At 36.4% G+C, this 24,603-nt stretch overlaps 1 protein-coding gene across 1 annotated transcript in view; it reads left to right on the top strand.

Moving 5' to 3' along the window:
- The window catches only part of IL1RAPL1 (interleukin 1 receptor accessory protein like 1), a gene marked incomplete at both ends in the record, with an annotated part of 653,301 nt that overhangs the window by 466,878 nt on the left and 161,820 nt on the right, over positions 1-24,603 (top strand). The gene's annotated exons all lie outside the window — the stretch shown is intronic.

Here is a 24,603-nt window from a genome sequence, read left to right as displayed (position 1 = left end):
GCTGTGGGACTCCAGCCAGATCCCACGGGTACAACTCCTGCCACCAGACATCTATCTCACCATGTACAGTTTTGAATATGTAATCCTATGAAACTTGGAACAAGCTTCCTTTGCCCAGAGGATATTTAATTTCTGTTTATACAGGGTGACTGCTGGTCAGTTTGTGGGGAGTGAACCTGTCATGGTTTAACTACAGCTGGCAACCACACAGCTGCTCACTCAATCACCCCCGCACCGGGATGGGGAAGAGAATCAGAAGAGTAAAAGAAAGGAAACTCATGGATTGAGATAAAGATAGTTTAATAGGTAAAGCAGAAGGTGTGCATGCAAGCAGAGCATACAAGGAATTCATTTACTACTTCCATTTGGCAGGCAGGTGTTCAGTCATCTCCAGGAAAGCAGGGCTCCATCACTCATCATGGTGACTTGGGAAGACAAATGCCATCTCTCCAAATGTGTCCCCCTTCCTTCTTCTTTCTTCAGCTTTATATGCTTAGCACAAGGTCATTCATCCCTTTGGATGAAACCATAGGGTTGCAATGAACTCCTCCCCTTGTCTCCTGCTCTGGCTCGGATTTGTCCACAGACTACAGTCCTCTAGGGGGTTACTGCTTTGTCATGGGCCTTTATCTTATCCGTGGCCATTCTCTTTGGAGTGTTTCAGCATGACCTAATGCACAGCCACTGATGCTGAAGGTGTACTTGCTGAAGCATGGGCTTATCCACAGCCAGTGATGCTTTGAGGTGTACCTTCTTCAGTGTGGACTTGAGCCACAATCCTTTCAGGGATTGTTGGTCTAGAGAATTACCTTGCTGTCCCTGTGGGGGAGCAAGGTGCACCTCATTCTGAGTTTCTAGTTCTCAGTTACAAATAACTTCCCAGATTTAAATGCCCAAGTTGTTCCTGTCAGGTTTATTAACCACTGACGTAATATTTAGCTGTAGTTTATACAGTAGAGAAGTTCCACTGGCTTAGCATTATTTAAACTGCAGCTGTGGACATCAGGGGCATTTGGCAGCAGAGATGCTGTTTTAGAATTATGCTATAGAGGTACAGTGTGCTTTTAGTAGGGGCTGTCATCAGTGAAATAGTAGCATGTTTAATATTTGAATGACCTTTTTCAGATTCCTCATGAAATTCATTGTGATGAATCAGGACACATAATACTTTCAGCATTTATGATTTCAAGCTCTTAGAGATGTGACTGCTTTTGTTGCTCTGTTTTCTTCTGATTCATATCATACATGATTTCAGAATTGCAAGAAAGAATGTTCTTTCTTTTCTTCTAAAAGAAATCTTACGCTTTAGGAACATGTTTATTTGAAGGGATGGTGACGCACAGAGAAAAATTTGTAAAAAGATATGTGCTGAAGGAGCCTTGTGCCAGGTGTCCCAACCTTAATTCTATAATATTCTCTGGAAAGAAAAATCATATTTTAAAAACAAGCTTTGTGTTTTACACGAAGTCAGAAGTTTGGAGTATTCCTTGCTTGGGACTTAATCCAGCAGTTACAGTTCTCAGAAATCTCTCTTATCATTGATTGTTCGGAAAATTAGTTATCTAAGTTGCTGCAAACTTCCTTTGCAAATGTGTCTTTGAACATATGTACATATATCTACATATACACGTGTAATGGCTACGTTTCAAAATCTTGGCCGATGATCGAAAGCCACTTAACATTTAGAACCATCTTTCAGAACCCATTTGTTACTTCCCTCCCTTAAAATGTCTGATTTAGTAGCTGGCTTCTGTGCCTACATATTTCCTTACTACAATTTCTGTCGTTTGCTTCTCTACCACTCTAGGGGAAGGGTGCTCCCACCATTGGTACTAAAAGTATAGTGTTTGGTTTGTTTTTTTCTAAAGTCTTTTTCATTCTCTCCCCTCCATTATATACATACTCCCAGGGCTTACAGGCAGCAGAGCACCTGAAATTTAGATCATGTATTTTTGTTTCGAAATAGAAGTTTGTCTGTTTCTCAATTATCTACATGTAAAAAAAGTGAAGTACTATAAACACAACTCTATAAAATCATCACTGCACATCAAGTAATTGTAGTTGTCTATATTAAGGATTCATGAGTCTGTTCTGTTAAATAATCAAATGGTTATTGCTAAGCAGATGTAGCATCTATAGCTTTTGTACCAAGTTTGTCATGTGCCCCAAGAACATATATCTGTGCATGTGCTGATATTTTCCAGCACTGCCATTGCTGTAAATTTCACTATTAATATGGAGCTTAGATATTGTATGGAACAGGAAGTGTATTAGGATTTTTTGCTTTGTTTGATATTCTGTTGCTAACTTTCATTGGCTTACTTTTTACACTTACGTTTGACATTTCTATCAGTTACACCTATGAAAATAAGTTCAAAGGTTTAATACTGATAAGAAGCACACTGATAAGCTTTGAGATTTCAGTGTTAGCAACATTATTAATCCGGGTTTTTTGCCTTTTTTTCTATTTTCTCAAGAAGAAATGACAAAATTCTTGAGTGGCAATTTAGTCCTTCTCTGTCAGACATAGAAGAAAGGCAACCTTGCGTTCGAGATTGTAACCAGGCTACTTAGAAAGAGAGGCCATATTATTATCTGATAATATTTGTTGTATCTAAAATTTGTTTGGACAGGATTCATTCATGCTTAGATTAATTACCTGATGGAGATGAGAGGGTCACATCTCCAACTATGGCTTATCTTGAATAAGTAAACAAACATGTAAGCTTAATGTCTATTCTTGTGAATATTGAGCTTAATAAAGAAGTTATGACTAAGGAAAAGTTGCAAATATAAATAGACTGCAACTGCTTTTAATTCAAATAAACAAACTTTTGAACAGATCCACTTCCAGCAGTTCCAGATGAGACCAGATATTTAGATATCACATGAGGAAGTTGAATAAGTAACTTATTCGATGTTGCTTTGTTCAGATGTTCCTGTGTTGCTCACAAACTTGCTCTCACTTATGTGGCCCTATCATACTTGCCATACATATTTATGAATAAGAAGTGCACTGACACTAATCACTGTTTGTCCTGGGTGCCTAAGCAAAAGTCATGAATGAACTGAGTCTGTTTTATAGAGAAAACAGGGAATATAGGTTCCTATGCAGAAGAATATATCCTGTGGAAAAAGAGGTTTTTGGGATAATAAAGCATTCAAATGTAAGGAAATGGAATACTTTTCCTGATTTTACTTTTCCTTAAAGGGAAGTACAGAGGGAAGAAGAAGGCTATTTCAGGTTAGTGTCTGTCTCTGAATCAATAAATAGCTTAATCATAGAGAAAATTAGACACTTGTATTAGTTTAATGATGATTTTGTTCTATTTCAGAAAACGTAGACATAAACAAAATCCCCAGTTTGATTTTGTTGCTTAAAAAACCTCTTCCTTTATGTGAAAATTCCCTGGGACATATGTGGCAATAGCTGGGAAGCTTTAAAATATGGGGGGTGGGGAGATTTAACTTCTTTTGCTCTTTGATCTGGTACATAAGATAAAGCATTTTGTATATTAAATGTTGGATATATTTAGGTATCCAGCATTTTATGGAGGTGTTTCAGATTGTGATGAATTGTTTTTTCCAAAAGAAAATTAAGTGTATGGGTTTTCATTGAAACAGAAGTTTGAAAGGGTACGGGATTTCATAGAAAGGTAGATGGTGTTCAATGTACTTGTCACGTGTCCGGAATGAAAGCTGAAGGAGGACATGAAACACATGAAACAATGTCCTTAAAACAATGACACAGGTCACCATCCGTGACAGGTTATTCAAGTAATGTACTTTTAGCTCAGTAAATTGTTTATTCCTTTTTATTTAATTTATAAATTTCTCTAATTGTATTCTCTTTCTTCTCTTCTACTTATTTTTCCAAATATCTGTACTTTGCCTTGGTATTCTACGCTGTGTTTAAACACAACACACTGTTATATTTCACCTGTATGTGTAGTCAACAAAAGAGGAACCGTACTTTTTCAGTATGCACTTATATCACAGCACCTTTTACTAGCAGCTTGTAATGGCGTCTTTAAATTACACGTATTATCTGACTTTTTATTCATAAGTCAAAAGGGAAAAAGCTTAAGCATTGAAACTATCTCCTAAGAAGTTTGTAGTTTCCTACAGAGTTAGCAAAACCTATTGCAAACAACTGTAATTTACTCTAGTATAGATGCTTCATCGATTTGATATAATTTTATCTTCCACCCCCATATATTTTTCATATTGAATGCATTTAGTATGTTTACTGTGGTTAATTCATAGTGTGAACCAGGAACTTTATGCGTTGTCATTTTCTGCATGTTTTTCAAACAGCAGCCAGCTTAGTTTCTATTTTTATTCCGTTTTCTTCTTGAGGCACATGATGCTTAAAAGGTAATTACTTTCATGATAACCTACTTTAAGATTGTTCTCAATTTCTATACTATTCCCCTCCCTCTCTCTCAAAATGCTGTTTGAGAACTTGGTGGCAGCAAATGTTAAAGTGACTAATTACGTTACATCCTCCACAGCTGTAAGTGTGTTACAATGCAAGGTAGAAAACTGGTTTCTGTCAGAGTTCTGGCTTCAGGAACCAGGTCATTCATACACAGTGGCTGTATGGAGGAAGAGCACTGATGCTTCATTGATGTGATATGGACTGTACTGAAAGCAGGCTCCCCAGCCTTTCAGTTGAAGGCAAAGGCTTTATGTGAGTAACCTCCAAGAAAATGCAAGTGAATTAATCAGGAGACAGTGGGGAGAAACTTGAGAATTAATGTAATTTTGGAAGGGTCGCTAAAAAATTTCTTGACAATTCACATAATGTTAAGGAATTATCATTGTCATAGCATTGCTGTTTCATAAAACTGGCACACTTTATTCAAGCAGTATGCCTATATGTAAAGGTATAAACTGCTTGAGTACAAAAATAAGAAACAGTTTAAATGTTTAATCCATCATTTCTGTCAAGGTAATATACTTTAAATTTTCATTGTTAACACATTCAGGAGCACGTGGAATTAGTTCTGAAGTTAAATTGCTAAATCATGGTTGTTAAAAATATGCTTCCACTGTTAGAACCTGTGCAGTGACAAGACTATTTCAGGCAAATGCACGACACCAGATTATGACCTTTTACCAAACAAGCACTTCTCATAATTGTAATTGCCTTGGGCTAGTGAACGCTACAATTACATTCATTTTCACAATAATTGTACACATATTTGAAAAGATGTCATACATCTATGATACCCAACTTACAATAGTTTGGTATGATTGCAGCTAATTAAATCAGATGGGGAAACTGTACTTAATCATGTTAATTGCTTGAATAAAAAGATACAGAAATTTGTAGATAAGACCTGTAAAATATTCCCCTTATTCTCACTGTGAATCCAAACTTGGAACTTTTCTTTAAGTTAAGTTGTGTAGCCAGTATTGTTGGCAGTTTTTGGAAATATGGATCTCTTTATGGTTCTTCTTCACTCCAAATTTCAGGTAAGCATTTGATTTTTATGTGACATGAAGGCTAACTTCAGGCAATCACTTCTGTTGTCACTAAAATGGCTTTTCTTTCCCTCCATCCATCCCCCCAGCTGTCACCCCTGCACTGTAGCAGAGAAAATAAGTTTTGAGTCTGCATCTTTATCTCTTAACACCTAGTTCCCTTTTTGTTTTTTTTCTGGGACCTTGGACTTTCATTTCTAGTGAAATAACCAACTTATTTAAGAGGAGCTTCATGCTGGCAAGTTAGTTGTTTAGTGTACTTGTTACCTACACATTATACAGAAGACCAGACCATTGGATTTGCATCAGTTGACACATTATAATGGTCTCTGACTGGACCAACTGGCCCAGAGACAGAGCTTGTTCCCTGTGAAAAAGTAGGGAAAGTTGTAGGCTCTGCTCATGATTTTAGTACATATCTGTCTAAAGAACCACAGGTGGGTCTGTGGGTTCTGCATGGAATCACAGAATAGTTTGGGTTGTAAGGAATCTTCAAAGCTCATCTAGTCCAACCCACTTGCAATGAGCAGGGACATCTTCAACTAGATCAGACTGCCCAGAACCACATCCAGCCTGGCCTTGAATGTCTTCAGGGATAGTGCATCCACCACCCCTTTGATCAACCAGTTCTGTTATTTTACCACACTCATTTTAAAAAAAATTTCTTCCTCACATCTAACCTGTATCTCACTTCTTTTAGTTTAAAACGTCACCCCTCATCCTATCACAACAGGCCCTGCTAAAATGTCTCTCCCCATTTTTTTTATAGGCCCCTTTTAAGAACTGAAAGGATGCAATAATGTCTTCCTGGACCCTTCTCTTCTTCAGGCTGAACAACCCCAACTCTTTACTCACAGGAAATGTGTTCTATCCCTCCAGTCATTTTTGTGGCCCTCTTCTGGACACTCTCCAACAGGTGCCTATCTTTCCCGTTCTGAGGACTCCAGAGCTGGACACAGTACAGATCCACTTTAAAAAACTGCGATGATTTCTGTTAAGGAGTTCAATGTGGACTGCTATGAATATTTGTAAGGTTGAATATAAAATACAGATAAAAGTGCTGAGTAGCAGGAAAATCTTTAAGAAAAATGAATATATTTCAGTAGTTAACTTATGACAGAGTAGTTTCATACTTCTGTAAGCAAATAATTCTCAGCAGATAGAATGAAGGGGACTTTGCTCCTTTAATTTTCACTTCTCAAAAACAACTGTTCTTTCTTCTAATAGTCAGAAGATATTAGTCTATTTTATTTCCTTGAATCTCCTTCTTTCATTAGAGGTCAGTAGGATCTGTCTACTTGTTTAAACTTTTGGCCATCCTAGGATTACAGAAATTTGGCGTTGTACTTGTTAACCCCTTGTTATTTTAGAAGTAGTACATGTCTGTTTGTCTGTCTGTCTATCTATCTATCAAACATCTTTTTCTGTGTTCAACTCCTGTTTTTTTCTATTTGTGTATTTCCAAAACCACCTGAAAACATGTACATTATAGCTACTTAAATGTCTGAAGAAAATAGGGAATGGAGAAGCTAAAATATGTCTGCAGAGTGTAAACGCAGCAGTTTGTATGGAAGAGTACAAAAGTGTAAATGCCTATTAATGAGGTAAATCCATTTTAATAAGTGCATTTTAAGGTGTGTTTGCAATAATAAAAATACTAACAAGCACAAATGATCTCAGAATATCTGATTGTTCTGAACTTCAAAGTACCTTTTTATGATGTTGATTCATAAAATTAAGAAATTCTATTGTATGAAGTAATTCTTGAGATGAAAAAGCATATTTTAGATGTTCCTGAGTCTGCTGCCAATGCTCAGCTATTAATAACTTGGCTATCACTTACAAGCAGCTTTTAGTAAGTCTTTCTTTTTTCAAAAAATGACACCACTTGTCAGAGAAATTGGCCCTTATGTAAAAAGTTTTGCAGATGAAAACCTGTTTTAAGAAAGTTCTAAAGTCTCATTCTTTTGTAGGTTCTTGTTTCAGAACTCCAGTGCAAGGGTGTTCTGTCGTGGGTAAAGCAGAGGTGGATGGGAATGAAATGGCCTCCCTTTTTTATTTGAAATACCTTATTATAGAAAATAAAGTAAGATGATTAGGAAGAATACAAAATTACAACAAAGATTATTTCTTTAAGGTCCCTTGAACCTGTGTTGGTTATTTTACTCTGCTTTGAGCAGCGGTTTTGGGTTAGATTACCTCCAGGTTGAGGACCTTTCCAACCTCAACCACTTTGTGATTCTGATATTTCATACAATGAGTACACTCTTAGAAACTCTTTTTGAAATATCCACATATTGATGAGACATTCTGATTAATATGTGAATAAGGCACAAATTACCTGCAAAATTACAAATCTTTCAGCAACTCTTTCTGTTCAATAGATTTATTGCTGCCTGCTTTTAATAGCTTTACAATATTTGTTTGTGAATGTGTTTTTTTGAAGTCAATTCAACATTGCACATGACAATTTTATAGTATGATTTTCTATATACTTTTTCTTTAATTAGCACTGCATTTCTGCATTTTCTGTTCTCTAGTGTATATAGTTTGGTTTGGATTGAAGTATGTGTTAAAGCTAAATCTCCTTTCTCACCTTCGCCTTTAAAACAGAAGGAGGTAGTTATAGAAAAGATGTGCGTACATTAAGGGGTACACATTCACTGTAACTTCTTTTACCTTCCATATTACATCCTAGCATGAGGTTTTCCTCAGGAAAATAGTTGCAGCATAGCTCCAGAGTTCTTTCACACCACAAATGTTTCCAGTTTCTTGCTTATTGATTTCTGATAGCTTGAATCCATCTTATACTTTAAAGCTAGTTGTATTTCCAGAAGAGAAACACAGAATAATATACCTGGCTTCGACAATTTTTATTATTTATTTCTTTTCTTTTTTTTTTTTTCTGTTGCTGTCATAAATGAAATAGATTCATTTCACATTTATCGGAAGTGAGTCTGGCTGAACAACGCTTAACTTGTAGCATGTTGATGAATATTTTTGAAATACGCATGAAGGATAAGTATATACACATGGAATTGGTTTGGGACCCCTCAAACAGTTGATAAATTCAGTTCTATCAAAATAATGATAGGGGGAAAATCTTCAAGTGCTACAAGAGTTTGAAGCTTTGCATTTATACATGAAGCAGCTAATTTCAGTAGAAATGTGTAATGTTGGCATGCTTTCTTCCACTGTTGCTCATGCAAAGTGAATTTGGGAGTGATTTGCTTTTGTTTCTCATTCTCTTCCTCTCTGTCACTGAGCATGCTTGAAAATGATATTTATTCCTAACACAAAAAATATCCACAAGTTTCTTTTTTTTCAGGAGTGCTTTTTTAGCTTCTGTTGTGGTGGTGTCTACATTTGCAATTAGTCAACTTGATGACTAATTTAAGTTACTGCATTACAGCCTGTTAAGCTTTCCACCACCCTAGCTGAGGTACCATTTCTTGTAACATCACTGTTTAGTGTGTGCTCCCCAGTGATCAGTTCTGAACAACTATAATGAGGCTTTAACTGGGTTTGTGTTAAACAAATAGGGAAGCTGAGCAGTGGGATAGGAAGCAAAATGGAACACCGTAAGAGTGGCATTTCTGGAACTGCTAAAAAAAATAGTAATTACCTTTTTCCTTTTTAGTTGATTTGAATAATAGTTTCGTTATTTACTTTTGGACCTGATCTGATACTTTCAGTGTTTCTAGCTAGGGTTATATATATATATCATGATTTAGTCATTAGAAGGGCGTGTGATAGCTTTTGAGGTTCAAGTGAAAACCACTGGTAACAATGAAAACTATGCCATCTTAGCTGGATAGTAGCATAACATAATACAGGAGAAAACTTCTGTATGTACCACCACCATGTGTTACAGGTGAAACAGACTTCTGAGGGAGGCAATAATTTCTGGATCATCTTTGGGAGATGTTACATGAAAAAGAATGACAAATATTGTGATTATATCTAACTGATATAACTGAGTCAGAAAGAAAATCTTGGAGTAGTCTTTATGCTTTTGACATGTATTCTAACCTTTGTACATGATGTACAGTGCCTGTTTTTCAAAATACCCAGTAACTGCGGGGTACAATGGCAATGTGATATCCAAAGACTTTGAAAATCTACCTAAGCATCTGTCAGCATATTTTAGTAATTAAAATACACAGCTTTTAAGATGTTTCTCATCCCTCACCCTTGTTAATATGTGGAAATTACTAATATACTAATATAATTAGTAGGAATATAAAACATCCATAAAATCATGCTTAACTTGATGTATACCTGTTTAAAATATAAGAAAAAGTTGGGAGGCTTGTTTAGGTTTGGTCTTCTTTTGGGTTTTGTTGGTAGCATTGCTTCTTTCTGAGTTTACTTTGTCTTGGAACGTAATGTAGGAGCAGAAGGTATCATCTGTTTTTCATTTGATTCAGAAGATCCTCTTTTCCTTCCTTCAGTACACTAGCTTGCTGTCCTGCCTGGGGAGGCACTGTGTCCTAATGTTTACTGCCTAAAGCCTGTTTGATTACTAAGAATTTAATAACATTAAACATAGATGCCAGTCTTTTGTGCAGACTGCTCCTAGACAGTGTTCTACCTAGCAAAGACATGGCTGCTACTGCGGGATAATAACTTCTGTTTGCCTTCTTTCTCTGCTTAAAGGAGATGGAGCCATGTAATGCAATAGTAATTTCCTGCACCTGTTTATGGGACAAAATTTGTTCCTTGCTATCAAAACTAAACACAGAAGCCACAAGGATGAAATACTACCAAGGAACAATCTTCCAATCAATACAATAATGAGGATTTTTCTCATTATAAATTTTTCATATTCTCTCTATGATTTTATTTGGCATCTGTAAAAGCTGCAATATTTCTGATTCAATGTTTTTCTTTCCAATTTCCCAGTAAAACCAACTTAAAGTGTTTGCTACAGCTCTCTTTTTAGGTTCTAAAACCCAGGTGGCCGAAGTAACAACTGTTTTTATCCTTTCTCTAACATGACAGGTTATGCACTTCTTTGAAAATACAAAGGAAGTCAGCTATATGAACTAAACTCAAAGAGTATTTGTATACAAAACCAGTTATGCTTATACTTTCTACACAGACTCTATATTACAGATTTCTTATCCATAGGGAAAAAAAAGTCTGATTTGCTGGAAAATTAAGTTTTCAGCCAAAGAAAATTTTCAGGCAAGTCACTTGCTTCCCAGGGATTTAGATTCCTGCTGATACCAAGTGGGATTTACAAAAGCACAGGAATTAAAAAAATAGGATTCATATCAAGTCATGAGTTCTTGAGAACTGGCATGACACTTGGGCTCCTAAGTAGCTATACCATTTTTGAAAACCAGATTAAGGCTCCTAAATAACTAATGATATATTATAGTGAAGTATTGTACAGTAGCACTTAGTTCAAATGCTAAGAGCAGCACAGATTTTTTAGGAGGGCACTCTTCCCTCTCTCACCAGCACAGATTATTGAATTTCTGAAATAGAGTATTTTAGCTCAGACACAATAATGCCTAATACATTCTTTATAATGGGGCTCATACAACTCTGGATGACACTGAGTAGTGCCTTGTGGACAGACTCCAAGATAGATTGGGAAATTCTAACATAGATAGCTAGCCCTTCAGGTGAAATTTGAGTTTGTATTAATTTCTGATCTCTTAACTTCAGCCTTGATTCAAACCAAAATATTGTGAAATATAAACTGCTCATACCACAAGAACCAATAAGAAGAAATGTAGGCAGACAAAGAGTAATATTAAGGAGACCTTACTCTGAATGTTGTATTCAAAATGAACATTTCTATTTTAACACCAGAAACTGCAAAACAATGTGTCATGGGGTTTGTTTTTTTGTTGGTCTTTTTTTTGTTTGTTTGTTTGTTTGTTGTTCTGTCAAGGAAAGTAGACATTTCTACTGAAAATTTCAGAATTGGAAAATTCCTGAATAACGATTTCTTTTCTGTGTAAACAATATATATACACTATTACAAATTCCTCCTTACATTCAGAAGAAATAACAAGTTTGGTGAAAATTAAGCAAAAGCTTTCCAATTCCTCTAGCTGAAGGTATTTAATTGTGAAGAGACCTGAGTAATAGCAATCAAGCAAATTATTGTGAGTTTATGATGGTAGATATTCTGAAGAGAAATAGGATGTCTTAGATTTCTAGCCGAAGAAAACTTATCTTTCTGACCAAAGAAAACAATGTGCAGATGATTTAGTAGTCATTAATCTCCTTAATTTATAAAATTAACTTTGTTCAATCACCATTTTCTGTTTCCAAATGAAAGTAAGAGAAGATTTCTTTCTAAAAAGGTCAACTAAAAAGAAGGAAGTCTGTCATCATTTTCCTATTACAGTATCTGAGAAAGAAATAATCTAATGTGATCTACATTTTTTGGCAGAAATGGTGCTTTTATTAACTTGTTTGTAGTTAAGAAAGTGTGTTTTGTGTTGTCTTTTGTTTGTTTGTTGGGTTTTTCTGTTTCCTTGGGTATTTTTTAATATATGATAGTATTGTTTTCAACTTGATTTTCTGGTTTAAGAGCTTGCTTTAGAGATATTGTAGTATTTAAGTATATACACATTTTTTACAACCACTTTTTTTTTTTTTTTTTTTTTTTTTATATATCAAGTATTAAATAATGGTTGTGTAAGCACCAGGTTTGGTAACATTTCTGCAGACCAAATATTTATGATGTTTAATCTCTGTTGCCAAGTTAGCGGTAAGATGTGTGCTAATATAACATCTGCCATACTAGGTTTGTATAGGGAGCTTTAGTTAAAGCTTGGTACATCAAATTTACAGTAAGTGACAGATATTTTTGTTCTCAGGCATGCTTCCCTCCCTCCCCTTACATGGACTGCATACCTTTTTTTGATTTTAGTGTCCTGTGGTAGACCTTGACTTCCTACCATGTTACAAACCAGAAAATCTATGGAAACTAAAACCTCAGGCTTAGGCTTCAGACAAGTATTGTATAGAGGTAATGGAAACCCGAAGTCCCCTGTGCCAGGATTCATGCTGTTATGAGACGATCTGTACACACAGTATAGAACCAGGTAGAATGTCTGTATGATAAACTGTAGAGTTGTACAGTGCAGTTTGCACAACATGTCCCCTAAATCCAACCCTATCCTATCTGCTGCATAGACACTAACCATTCGGGACACCCTGTGAATTCTCCAGACTTTCTAAACCTGATTGTAAGAACAAATATTTGCTAAAAATAAAAAAGAAGGTGAAGACCTGCTAGAAATTTTCTGCTCTGAGCAGGGGGATTTGACCTTCAGCAAGGGTAGGTTGCTGAGGGTCATATCTAATTGGGTTTGGAATATATACGAGAATGGAGACTCAGCATCTCTGGGCAACCTGTTCCTATATGTGAACACCTTCATAGTGAATAATTTTTTCGTTATGTTTAAGTGGAATTTCCTGTGTTTCTGTTTGTGCCATTGCCTTTTTCCTGTCCCTTAACACTGCTGAGAAGAGTCTGTATCTATTGTCTTTACTTCCCCCATAAATTTTTTTACATATGGACAAGATCCCCCTGTACCTTCTTTTCTCCATGATGAGCAATCCCAGCTCTCTCAGCATCTCCTTGTATGAGATGCTCCAATCCCTTAATCATCATTTTGGTCCTTTACTGTCCTTATTCCAGTATGTCTACATCTCTCTCGTGTTGGAAAGCCCAGTACTAGACTTGGCAGTTCAAATGTGTTTCATTACAGCTGAGTAAAGGGGAAGGATCATGTCCTTCAACCTGCTGGCTATGCTCTGCCTAATGCAGACCAGGATGCTATTGGTCTTCACTGACACAAGAGCACATTGCCAACTCATGTCTAACTTGTCCTTTAACATCCCAAGGTCCTTCTCAGCTAATCTGATTAGTTGACTCTCAGCCTGTGCTTGAGTGTGGGGTAATTCCTCCAGAGGTTCAGTAGTTGGCATTTCCCATTGCTGAACTTCCTAAGATTCCTGTCAGACCATTTCTCCAGCCTGTCAAATTCCCTCTGAGTGGGATCATACCCATCTGGTTTATCAACCACTTTTCCCAGTTTTGTGTTCCATCATCCAGGTCACTAATGAGGAAGTTAAACAGCGTTGGCCCCAGTACTGATCCTTGGTGTACACTGCTAATACAGGCCTGCAGTTGGACTTAATGCTGCTGTTTGCAATACTCTGAGTCCAGCCAGTTTTTAACCCATACTTAGTCCATAGTTAGTTTGTCAGTGAGGAAGTTTTGTGAGACACTGTCAGTTCTTGCAAAAGTCAAGATGAACAACATCAACTACTGTCCTCACATCCACTGACTCAGTCAGCTCATCACTGAAGGCTACTAGGTTGATTAAGCACATTTTCTCCTTTATAAGTCCATGCTGACTATTTCCAACCATTTTCTTCTCTTTCATGGGTTTTCAAATGGTTTCCAGGACTATTTGTTCCATCACTTTCATAAGGGTCAAGATGAGGCTGGCCAGCCTATGTCCCCAAGATTCTCCTTCTTGCCTTTCTTGACGATGAGAGTGACATTTGCTATGTTATAGCCCAAAGTGTCTCATCTTAAAAGCAAATAAGCCCAGTTGAATGGAGCAGAGAAAAAATAGCTGCCTGACAGGGCAGGAAATTTAATGTGCACTAAAAGAGAAGTACAGAAAGAAAGAAAAGAAAAAAAAAGAAAAAACAAAAAGAAAAACAACAAAAGCTCTCATATTGTTCATGAAAGAGGAAATTATGGATTTTTCTCCCTTTTTGCGTCTCAAGAAATTATAGTATGTCCAAATAGCAGACCTAAGACAGATTCAGAAAACTAAATCACTGAAATTACTCAAAGAACAAATGAAAGAAGTATACATGCCTAAGACAGAATCAGAACAGAGTGAATGAGAGCAGGTTGCCTTTTAAATCAGATTATTTTGAAATAAAGCAACAGAAGTAAAAAGTTGACTACAAATCCTGAAAGAGGAAACTCTGTGCAATAGGTAAAAACTTTAATTGCAAGGCCTTTAAATGTCAGCTCTTTGGAAGAGTTGAAGTGGTCAGGGTGCCTAAGGTCTTATTCCCTTTACAAGACCTCCTCAGAGGCTGAGAAATCTCATTCTGAAATGTCAGCATTATCAGCAGAAAGATTTAATTATGAAAAAAAAAAAAAAGCATAGAGTATCTAGAATTTGTGTTCAAAGGCCGTGAGCTACAGTATTTCCAAGACCTATTTACCCTAAATCTCAAAAAAGGAGAGAATAACAAAAACAAGGCATAAAGAGATCCACATATATTATTATTAAGTTTCTAAAATTAGTGTTTTACAGTAAATTATTTTAAATGAGGGGAAATAGACTTCAGTTCCTTGGGTCTGAAATCTAAATCTGAGACAAGTATACAAAATAATAGGCAAAAATTAAAATGAACAATAAATTTGAAAGGAAAACTTTACTGATTGTGACAAGGTTGAGGAAAAGAAATAATAGTGAATGCTAAAATTCAACTAGCAATCATAAAATTTAATCTGAACAAGAAAATGTAGTTATTTCTAATTAATTGGACAATAAACAAGATTTTCTGGGGGTCATGCAGTAAGGATAATACAGTAATTTTTAAGAAAACGTGTTTGGTCTTGTCACAGAGAACACAACCTTATGATACTTTCCTCCCTATATTTTCTATATTTTAACCTAGAGAAAAAAGGATAGAAAATAGACGAAGGGAACAATATAAGAGAATCTATTATAATATGCACAAAAATTTTAACAGTGCGTGTTGAAGAATGGTTACTTGATGTAAAATGCGTGAGTCTGGCTTTTCTTGTTTGTCAAAACTTCATGATTTATATAAATCTGTTTTGCTGCATGAATATGTAATCTATTCAGGTAGCCCAGTTGTGAAGAATACTGCATATGTTTTTCTTTGTTTCACCAGCTTTATACAAGATCTATACAACACACCCCTGAAGACTCTTATAAACAGAGGCATAATATAACACATAGATATAGGAGCAACAGAATACTTTTATGAGTTTTAAAAGCAAATAAATATGTCTATAAATAGTTATGGTAAGGATTATGGTCCATATAGATCCCTCCAAAAATCATTAGTATGTGATGCCAGACTTAAGAAGTGCTAGGAAACAACCTCCCAAAACTTTTCATTAGTCTTGAATAGAAACAATAGAAGAAACTGCAGCATATACAGTTTAACTGAGGTGAACTGGATTTGCTTAATTGTGGTTTCATCCATTGGTGAAGACAAGGATGTCTTAGGGAGAGCTCTGTGCAGGTAAAACTTGAGAATAAGCCAATCTCAAACCAGTAGCATAGTGCATGAATACAAAAACGTGCCAATTGTAGTGGCCTTCTCTGTCCTCAGTTTATTTTGACTTCTAGTTGCTGTCATAATAAAGGCAGAAGGAACAATTAGAGACCACGCAAAATGCCAGATACTATTGAAATGTTTTAGAAGAGTGACCTGTTACATGTGAATAGCAACTGGTCTGGGCGTCCGCCTTCAGAAGTATAAAAATGGTTATGCAAAGCACACACTTTTGGTACTCTGGCAGGAAGAAGGATGGTTATTTTGGCCTAGAGGACTAATATGAGCCAGTAATATAAACATGAAAAAACAGACAAAATTTCTAAATGTTGATGATCTACATTAATCTACATTAAGATGAAATATCAGAGAATTTCCTGGAGGAAGTGTTCCCAGATGCCTGGTATCATTGTTTCATTCTTTTGCTAAGAAGAACTTCTGTTTTAATTAAAAGCATGGATCACGTTTGTTTATAGCAGCAACAACAGCAACCATCTTGTTCGTCATTTGTCAGGTTTTCTTCAGACGATCTGATGCCTCCTAGTGGACAGCCAAATTTAATAGACCATACAGACAGGCTAGGCTTTAGCATGGTGGCATCATTTTCATAGACTTGCATAGAAAATCTTGTGTCCATTTTCTTGGTTTAGGGATTAGTTTTGTGAAGAAACAGTGGTGTAATGCAGAGAAATATTATGCAAGAGAGGAAAAAATATTTTAGGTATTTTAGAACCTTTAAATTTTTTTGTCCTTGTGTGTTTAGGGTCTCTTTTTCTTTTTTTTCTTTTTTTTTTTTTTTTCTTGGGATGGGGAGGAGGAATAAAAAGTCTTTTAGGATTAAAACCTTTCTTTATTCCTTTCTTTCCTCTTTGTAAGTTCAAAATATAAATTTTAAATCTGCCATGCAAAGAGACCAATAGTGTCAAGATGTTAGGCTGATATTTCACTCAATAGTTTTAACTACATATAATCTTTGATCCTTTTGTGTTTCAAGAATGCCTTAGCATCTGTGATGACAGCATTTGGATTATTTGTACTTTTTCCCTGGAGACCACTGGGAAATGTCACTCTGTGTTCAAGAAAACTAATGAAAAAAGAGCAATATATAGATCTTCTCTGAAGTCATAGGGGTAGCATGCGTGTCACATCAGATTCAATTATAGCAGCACACAGAGAGTTGTGGTCAACGGCTCAATGTCCAGCTGGAGACCAGTAATGAGTGGTGTCCCTCAGGGATCGGTATTGGGATGGGTCTTATTCAACATCTTTGTTGGCAACATGGACAGTGGGATTGAGTGCACCCTCAGCAAGTTTGCTAATGACACCAAGCTGTGTGGTTCGGTTGATTCACTGGAGGGAAGGAATGCCATCCAGAGGGACCTCGACACGCTTGTGATGTGGGCTGATGCCAACCTTATGAAGTTTAACCATGCCAAGTGCAAGGTCCTACACCTGGGTCAGAGCAATCCCAGGCACAGCTACAGATTGGGCAGAGAAGAGACTCAGAGCAGCCCTGCGGAGAAGGACTTGGGGGTGTTGGTCAGTGAGAAACTTAACATAAGCCGGCCTCAGTGTGTGCTCGCAGCGCAGAAAGCCAACCGTATCCTGGGCTGCATCAAAAGAAGCATGACCAGCAGGTCGAGGGATGTGATGATGCCCCTCTGCTCTCGTGAGTCCTCACTTGGAGTAATGCGTGCAGTTCTGGTGTCCTCAACATCAAAAGGACATGGAACTGTTGGAACAAGTCCAGAGGAGGGCCACAAGGATGATCAGGGGACTGGAGCACCTCTTTTATGAAGACGGGCTGAGAAAGTTGGGGATGTTCAGCCTGGAGAAGAGAAGGCTGCATGGAGACCTCATAGCAGCCTTCCAGTATCTGAAAGGGGCCTATAAGGATGCTGAGGAGGGACTATTCTTTAGGGACTGTAGTGATAAGACAAGGGGTAATGGGTTCAAACTTAAACAGGGGAAGTTTAGATTAGGTATAAGGAGGAAGTTTTTTACTGTGAGGGTGGTGAGGCACTGGAATGGGTTGCCCAAGGAAGTTGTGAATGCTCCATCTCTGGCGGTGTTCAAGGCCAGGTTGGACAGAGCCTTGGATGACATGGTTTAGTGTGAGTTGTCCCTGCCCATGGCAGGGGTGTTGAAACTTGATGATCTTAAGGTCCTTTCCAACCCTAACTATTCTATGATTCTATAATAAGAGATGAACAGGTAATCTAAAACCTCAGCATCTGGCTTCATTTGCTGTTCTCTCATATTCAAACTGTTGTTAAACACAAGTGACTTGCAAGTTTAAAACATCTTAAATAGGCTTCTTGGAAATATTCTTCCTGTCTTCTAAGATTTCATTTTAGCAATGTCACTTCTTTTCTCAAGATGCATCACTGTAACTTTTGCATAATAATGGCCTCTTTAGTCGTTACCATTTTATCTGCTTCTGCACTTTCTCACAGAAACTGCTAATATTGTCTTTAATGCACTACATAGTTCTTTTAGAAAAATTTTCAGATGTAAAAATTTGAGGATTTAAACTTCAGTTTTGGAAAAACATCAGACGAAAGGATTAGGTATGAGAAATAAAGACCGTATTCATTTTTATGTCCAGAGCAAGAGGGTTGGGGCATTTTAAATGTGCAATAAGATAATGACAAAGACGTAAACTGAAAAAAAAAGGCAGATTTTTTTTTTTCTCCATGCAAGATTTATGTGAACATTTCAGAAGATAAGAGCTGATCTTTAATCAGTCAAAGTAATAACTGAGTCACATTAGGTTACTCATTTATGGTCACATGCCTATGGCTTCACACATGTAACTTTAGTATCTGTATATGTATCTGCCCTCAGTTTGAACTGCTTGATTCAGTGGATAACCAGCCTTGTTTACACAGTGAGATAGAACAGTTTTACAAGGCTACTGTGCAATTCATGGCATACATGTTTTTAAATGATGCCTTGTGAATGAAAACTAATCTGATTGTAACTGAGAAATGAGATTTAAGGTTGTTAGAAGTATCAAGAAGTTATAAAGAATTCCCTTTGTATGCAAGTCCTTGCCATATATTTTTTTTTTAAAGGCAATGATTTCTCTAGTGATATGTCTGAATACGTAGAGCTATACATATGTTAGGAGAAATAAGGAAAAAGCCAACATCCTTGTATTGCGTTACCTAAGTTTTGCTCTGCTCACAATTGCTCTAAGGAACCTGAGAGTTCTTCAAATTAGTATCCATCTGGACAGTGACTGTGTATACCAGTGTTTCAAGGCTGCAGGTTCAAGCTGCACATAATTAATTTTATGCAGCCTACTGTACACTACTGTTACTGCATTAGCTCTTTTACAGACATGACTATTGAAAAAAAAAAAAAAGAACCAAAAACGTACACAACTGTTTTCCAAGGTATAGCACTTATCAACTGAAATGCTATGGTTTTTCCTCCTATTCTTATAATTACCTGTGATTCCTAAATATTGCCATCTACAGCAGCTTTTCATAAATGATGGCTTTCTAATGACAGTGCTTTATTTCAAGAGCCCACTCATTATACGGACCTATCACAGCAGTATAAAAATCAAATCTATTGTTTTAATCTCATTTCAAATCTTCTCTGCTGCCACTGGTATAAGATTATCATGCTTGACAATGCTTGGTTAAATGTTGAGATGTAGCAGTTAGAGGGGTAAGCACACCACATGCACTTCATAGCCAGACACTGTCCAACTCTGAGGGCATGAGGAGTAGGCAGTAGTGCCAGGCACCATGCTCAGAAGTGCCTGGTGGTTTTTAGTCAATTGGCTTTTAGTCAATCAGACCTAATATCCCTTCTCTGGCAGAGGTGCCTTGTCCCTAGAGTCATTTGCCTGTGGCAAAATTAGCAGAATGAAGGGAGCACAAAAGGAAATCCAGGCACAGAAAATCAGCAGGGAAGTTAATAGTAATGAGAAATTCCTTAATTTCTAGAGGCAAGTTGAGATGGGGGGATCTTTCTGAATTGTGGGGTGAAATCAGAGAAACAGTGTGGACTTCAAGCAAAGAACTCCATCCCTCTGGCTTCCTTTAGTTTCAAAGTTGTCCTGGTTTAGCAGTAGCAATCATTTTTTCTACTGGTGCAGTGCTGTGTTTTGACTTTCGGCCTGGGAATAATACTGATAAAGCTGATGTTTTCAGTTGCTGGTCAGAATGTTTACCCTGACCAAGGACTTTGTGAGTCTCATGCTCTGCCAGGGAGGAGGAGAAGCTGGGAGGAAGCAAGGACAGGACACCTGACCCAAACTAGCCAAAGAGGTATTCCATACCACAGCACGTCATGCCCAGGATGTAGAACTGAGAGTTCCCGGAAGGGCTGGAATGCTGCGGGGTGGGGGCGAGGTACCGGTTGGTGAGCGGTTGTATTCTCTTGCTTGTTATTTCCTTTATCATTATTACTATTAGTGGTAGCAGTAGTGATTTGTGTTATACCTTAGTTATTAAACTGTTCTTATCTCAACCCGTGGGAGTTGCATTCTTTTGATTCTCTTCCCCGTCCCTCCAGAAGCGGAGGGAAGAAAGGTGGAGGGGGAAGTGGACTGTGTGGTTCTGATTTACGGCCTGGGCTTAAACCACGACAAAAGTGTATGAATATTTTGCCTTATCGTAGCAATGAATTCCTTGCCTGATTTAATTCTGTGCCTTAGCTGCAATATGTTACAGGGCTATGTCAGTAATTTCTTCTAAAAATGATCTAAGTTCCTAAACATAAGAGGTTTAATCTCATCGTATTTTCTCACATCTCAGAAGGATCAGAAGAGTTTTCATCCTCAGAAAGGAAGTTTTACTTCAATAAAAAAGTTGAACAAGAAATACTCTAAAATCTAGATAATTCAGACTGGACAGGTAAGGCAGCCATTCCTGTATTTTTTTTTTTTTTACTTTTTTTTTTTTCCCGCAGGAAGTGTCCACCCAATAAACTGGCTTTCTGAGTTGCAGACAGCTCCACAGCCCTTTCTGCCTCTAAGAAACTGAAACTAGCTGTAATCATTACAATTTGCAAGGAAGAATCTAAGAGCACTTTATAAAACAGACATAAACATAGAACTTTGGAATTTTTGGTTTTCTATAAGAAAGCTTGTGGGGTTTGAGGCAGTTCTATTTCTTGATGTCCAGATTTGTGATTTTTTTTTTTTTTTTTTTGTACAGTTTGAATTAAGCTTTTCTTCATTAGCTCTGTTAAATTCTAACAGTGGGTGGTGTCTTCAAATAACAGAATTTTGCATAGAGAAATGTATATATTGTGTGACCATAAACATCCAAACTTAAAATGGCAGTTTAGAAAGAGGAGTATGGAAGTAGGCAGCTGATGTAAAAACATCATCTTCCAGCTAGTTACCAGGAGGGTGACAAATTGTGATAGCTCTCACTTTCATTACCACAAGACAAATTGTTCAATATGTTTTAAATGTAAACCCAATCTGATAGACTTTGAATATGAATTTAGGCACTTTCTCTTTTAGCAGGATCAATATATCTGCAACTGGATGTTATCTCTGGAGTTAAATATTAGTTTTTAATAAAGCTTCAGAATTGGTTACTTATGATTTTTTTTTAACTTTATTTCTAATCAAAATCAAGTTTGACATATTTTTGACACATTCATCACTGGTGGTTCAGATGTCAAATATAAGATTGGCCATAAACTTGATTTATGATCCAATAATCCAGCACCTTTGTTTGTTTGTTGTTTGTTTTTTTCTTTGTAAAGAATCTGACCTCTCAAACCTCATTTTTTTGAGAGGAATATACCATTTTTCTTGACTCTTAAGTGGGAAAGAAAGGGGGAAAAAAAACCCAAAACTACCAATAGGGAAAGAAAGAAAAAGAAAAGTGGGGAGGGGGAGAGAGAGAGAGAGGGAGAAGTATACCCTTGCATCAGTAGGCATTAATATCCAGGAACTAAGATTCTTGCCAACAGGCGAGAACTCCTTTATGCAAGAATAAGAATCTGAATGCTCTGTTTCTATTGTACTACAACCGTGTTGATAACTACTGCCTGGTGGGTAGAGGACTCTCTCTTTGTGTTTTTTAAACACATTTAAAAGAATTCTGGTTCTTTGTATACAGTACAGAACAGGAAGTGCTTTGAAATCATGAATATTTTTGTAGGACATGAAAATTATTGCCTTCCAGCATCTACTCATGAAAAAGAAAAAAAGTCGTTTAACTTTTTAAGTTAAGTTGTGAGTTTTGTAATTTTTGTTTGATTCTTGCTGTTTTGTAAAAGTTTAGGAAGCAGGGATGAATTTCTGGGTTTGCTGTTTTATTTAGTAGATAACTGTGCCTCAATAGACCCATCGGAAAATTATATTAATTTTGAATAGCCTGTTGCATGGTGAGTTGACCCAGTAAAGAAGCCAAATCCCATGGTTTGAAGGACATAAAACAGCTTATAGGAGACGCATATGTCTACTTCAGAGTTTCTAAATCAAACAAGGGTTGCAGATATTCTGTGCTGTCCATTAATATTGCTATCTGTGGAGAATGTAAACTTGAAAGAGAGAGGCAGCTGGAGATATTTCCACCTCCGCCAATGTCCATATGGATTAATTGCAATGAAAACCTACATATATTTGCAGGTTAATAAATAGATTAAATAACAGATACTAAAAATGTTGATTGACTGAGGGCACATTTCAAATCACCTTTGAAAATCTGAGATTCTAATTATACCAAGTTACAGAAATTATTTTCCTTACCTGTATTACTCCCATTCACAAAATTTCCCTATAGCCTAAACCTCTGCAATGCGGAATACTCAGGGTTGTTTTTTTTTATTTTTTGCAAAAAAATGGGTGAATGAGTTGGCCCTGGCAGATGTGATTGCTTGTAGTACAGACATACCCACAGCAGTTTCAGGTTGGCAGGCATCAGTAGGGAATGCAACACTGAAATACTGATATTTGCCCCAATTTAAAGAGCTTAGAGTTGCACTGTCTTATTAAGCATTAATTTTTCGTGGCCACAGATATTGGTGACTATCACGTCAGTCTTTGCTTAACTGAGAAAAATACTGTTTTCTAATCTACTTATTTGTTGTGTTCAGATTAAATCCAACAGTTACTGTATCTTTACTTAGAATGAGAAAACTTTGTTTGCTGGAAGAGTTTCAAAACAGATTTAGAACAACAGTGACTCAGAAGACATTATCTGATGAATGGTAATTGACTTGAAAATGACAGAACTGCAAAACTAAATTTAAATTCATAGTGGATGATGGTTAAAAAATTGCAATGTGCTGATAAATTATGAGCCTTTACAGAGGAGTAAAGAAATGGAAATGACTAATTTTTCAGTTTAAGAAAAAATGTATTTTGAGTTCTTTTGCCTTCTATCCATGTTATCTCCCCCTCCCACAAAAAAAAAAAAAAAAAAAAAAAAAAAAAAAAAGACAAAAGGAGCTAAAAATAATTCAAATCAGAAAACAGTGTAAAGAAAAGTCTTTCACAGCTGTGGCTCTATCCAGAGTCTGTAGTCTAGAATTATTTCCTAGAAAAGTATAAGAAAGTAGAAACTGTTGTTGGAAAAATAATGGAAGAAAAGTCTGTGGACCAAATCCTGTTCTTTTGCTATCTTTGAAGAAATATTTTGATTCAGTCCTAGATCTGATAGGGTCAACATCCCAGACACCAGTTGGGTGGGTTTGTGCTCTGGTCAGGTGAAGGAAAACCTCCGTAATGCAGAAGCATATGAGTAGATAATGGATCCATTCTGTCATTGTTGCAAAGGTGAAATTGTATTGTAGATTTTAAAAGGCATCATACCTTAATCAAAGAGGAGAGGAAACAGTAAAGGGAATGCATAAACCTCTCCTACAATTCAACTGACAGAAGATGAGTGTGTTTAGTAGATTAAACCCATACACGTGGATGTATGTGTCAGTAAGAAAGGGAACAGTGATTTTGACAAGTTGGAGGGAAGAAATATTATAGAGTTATATCAAAATGTCAAATGTACTTTACATCTCTGACAGCCCATAATCTGTGTTAAAGACTGAAGTATGAATTAATGTTGAAAAGCAAAATATCAAAATGTTCCAGGTGACTACAAAAGTTGGAGCTTTCCCCTGAACATTTATTATCAATTTTAAAGAAAAAAAAAATTACTGTTCTTTTTTTTTGTATTGCGTGCACTTACCTGTCAGAGATCAGTAAGGATTACATTTGCTATCAACAGCAAATGTAGTAATAATCAATGTCTCTTCTGTGAATTAAATATGACGATGTTATATAAATCTAGTGGAATAACTAGATGCATGGTGTGCACACGCTTCAACAACCTTCAAAAGGTTTTTGACCACTACAAAACTCTTCCTATTCCAAAATCTGCATAAGTCTCCTAGTATTATTTCAGGGTAGATCAAAAAAGAGGAGGAAAATAATCTTATTAGAAAGTAATCTTACTAATCTTGACATTATTTCACTGTATCTATCCCTTGGATTTTGAAAACTGAACCTTTTTCTAGTACTCTACTGTCAAATGTTCCAGTGATGGCAATATCTTTATAAATACCATTTCAAAAATTTCAAAATTGTTTTACAGTACCTTAGATCATGTTATTTCTTTGTTAATAACTACATTTGATAGAAAGGTAATTAAATATTATAACAAACAGGTGCTGGATAATATTTATGAAAATGCAAAATTATAATATGAGTTTTATTAATGGAAGTGAATTCAGTATCTTAGCATGTGAAAGATTCTAAATATCAGTGCTATATTTACTCTCTAAACAGAAATATTTACAGCTCTGAAGACATGAGCA

The sequence above is a fragment of the Psittacula echo genome, assembly GCF_963264785.1.
Source record: "Psittacula echo genome assembly, chromosome: 3".
NCBI lineage: Eukaryota > Metazoa > Chordata > Aves > Psittaciformes > Psittacidae > Psittacula > Psittacula echo.
Note: the sequence above shows the minus strand (reverse complement) of the source record. Positions and strands in the feature narration are given on the sequence as shown.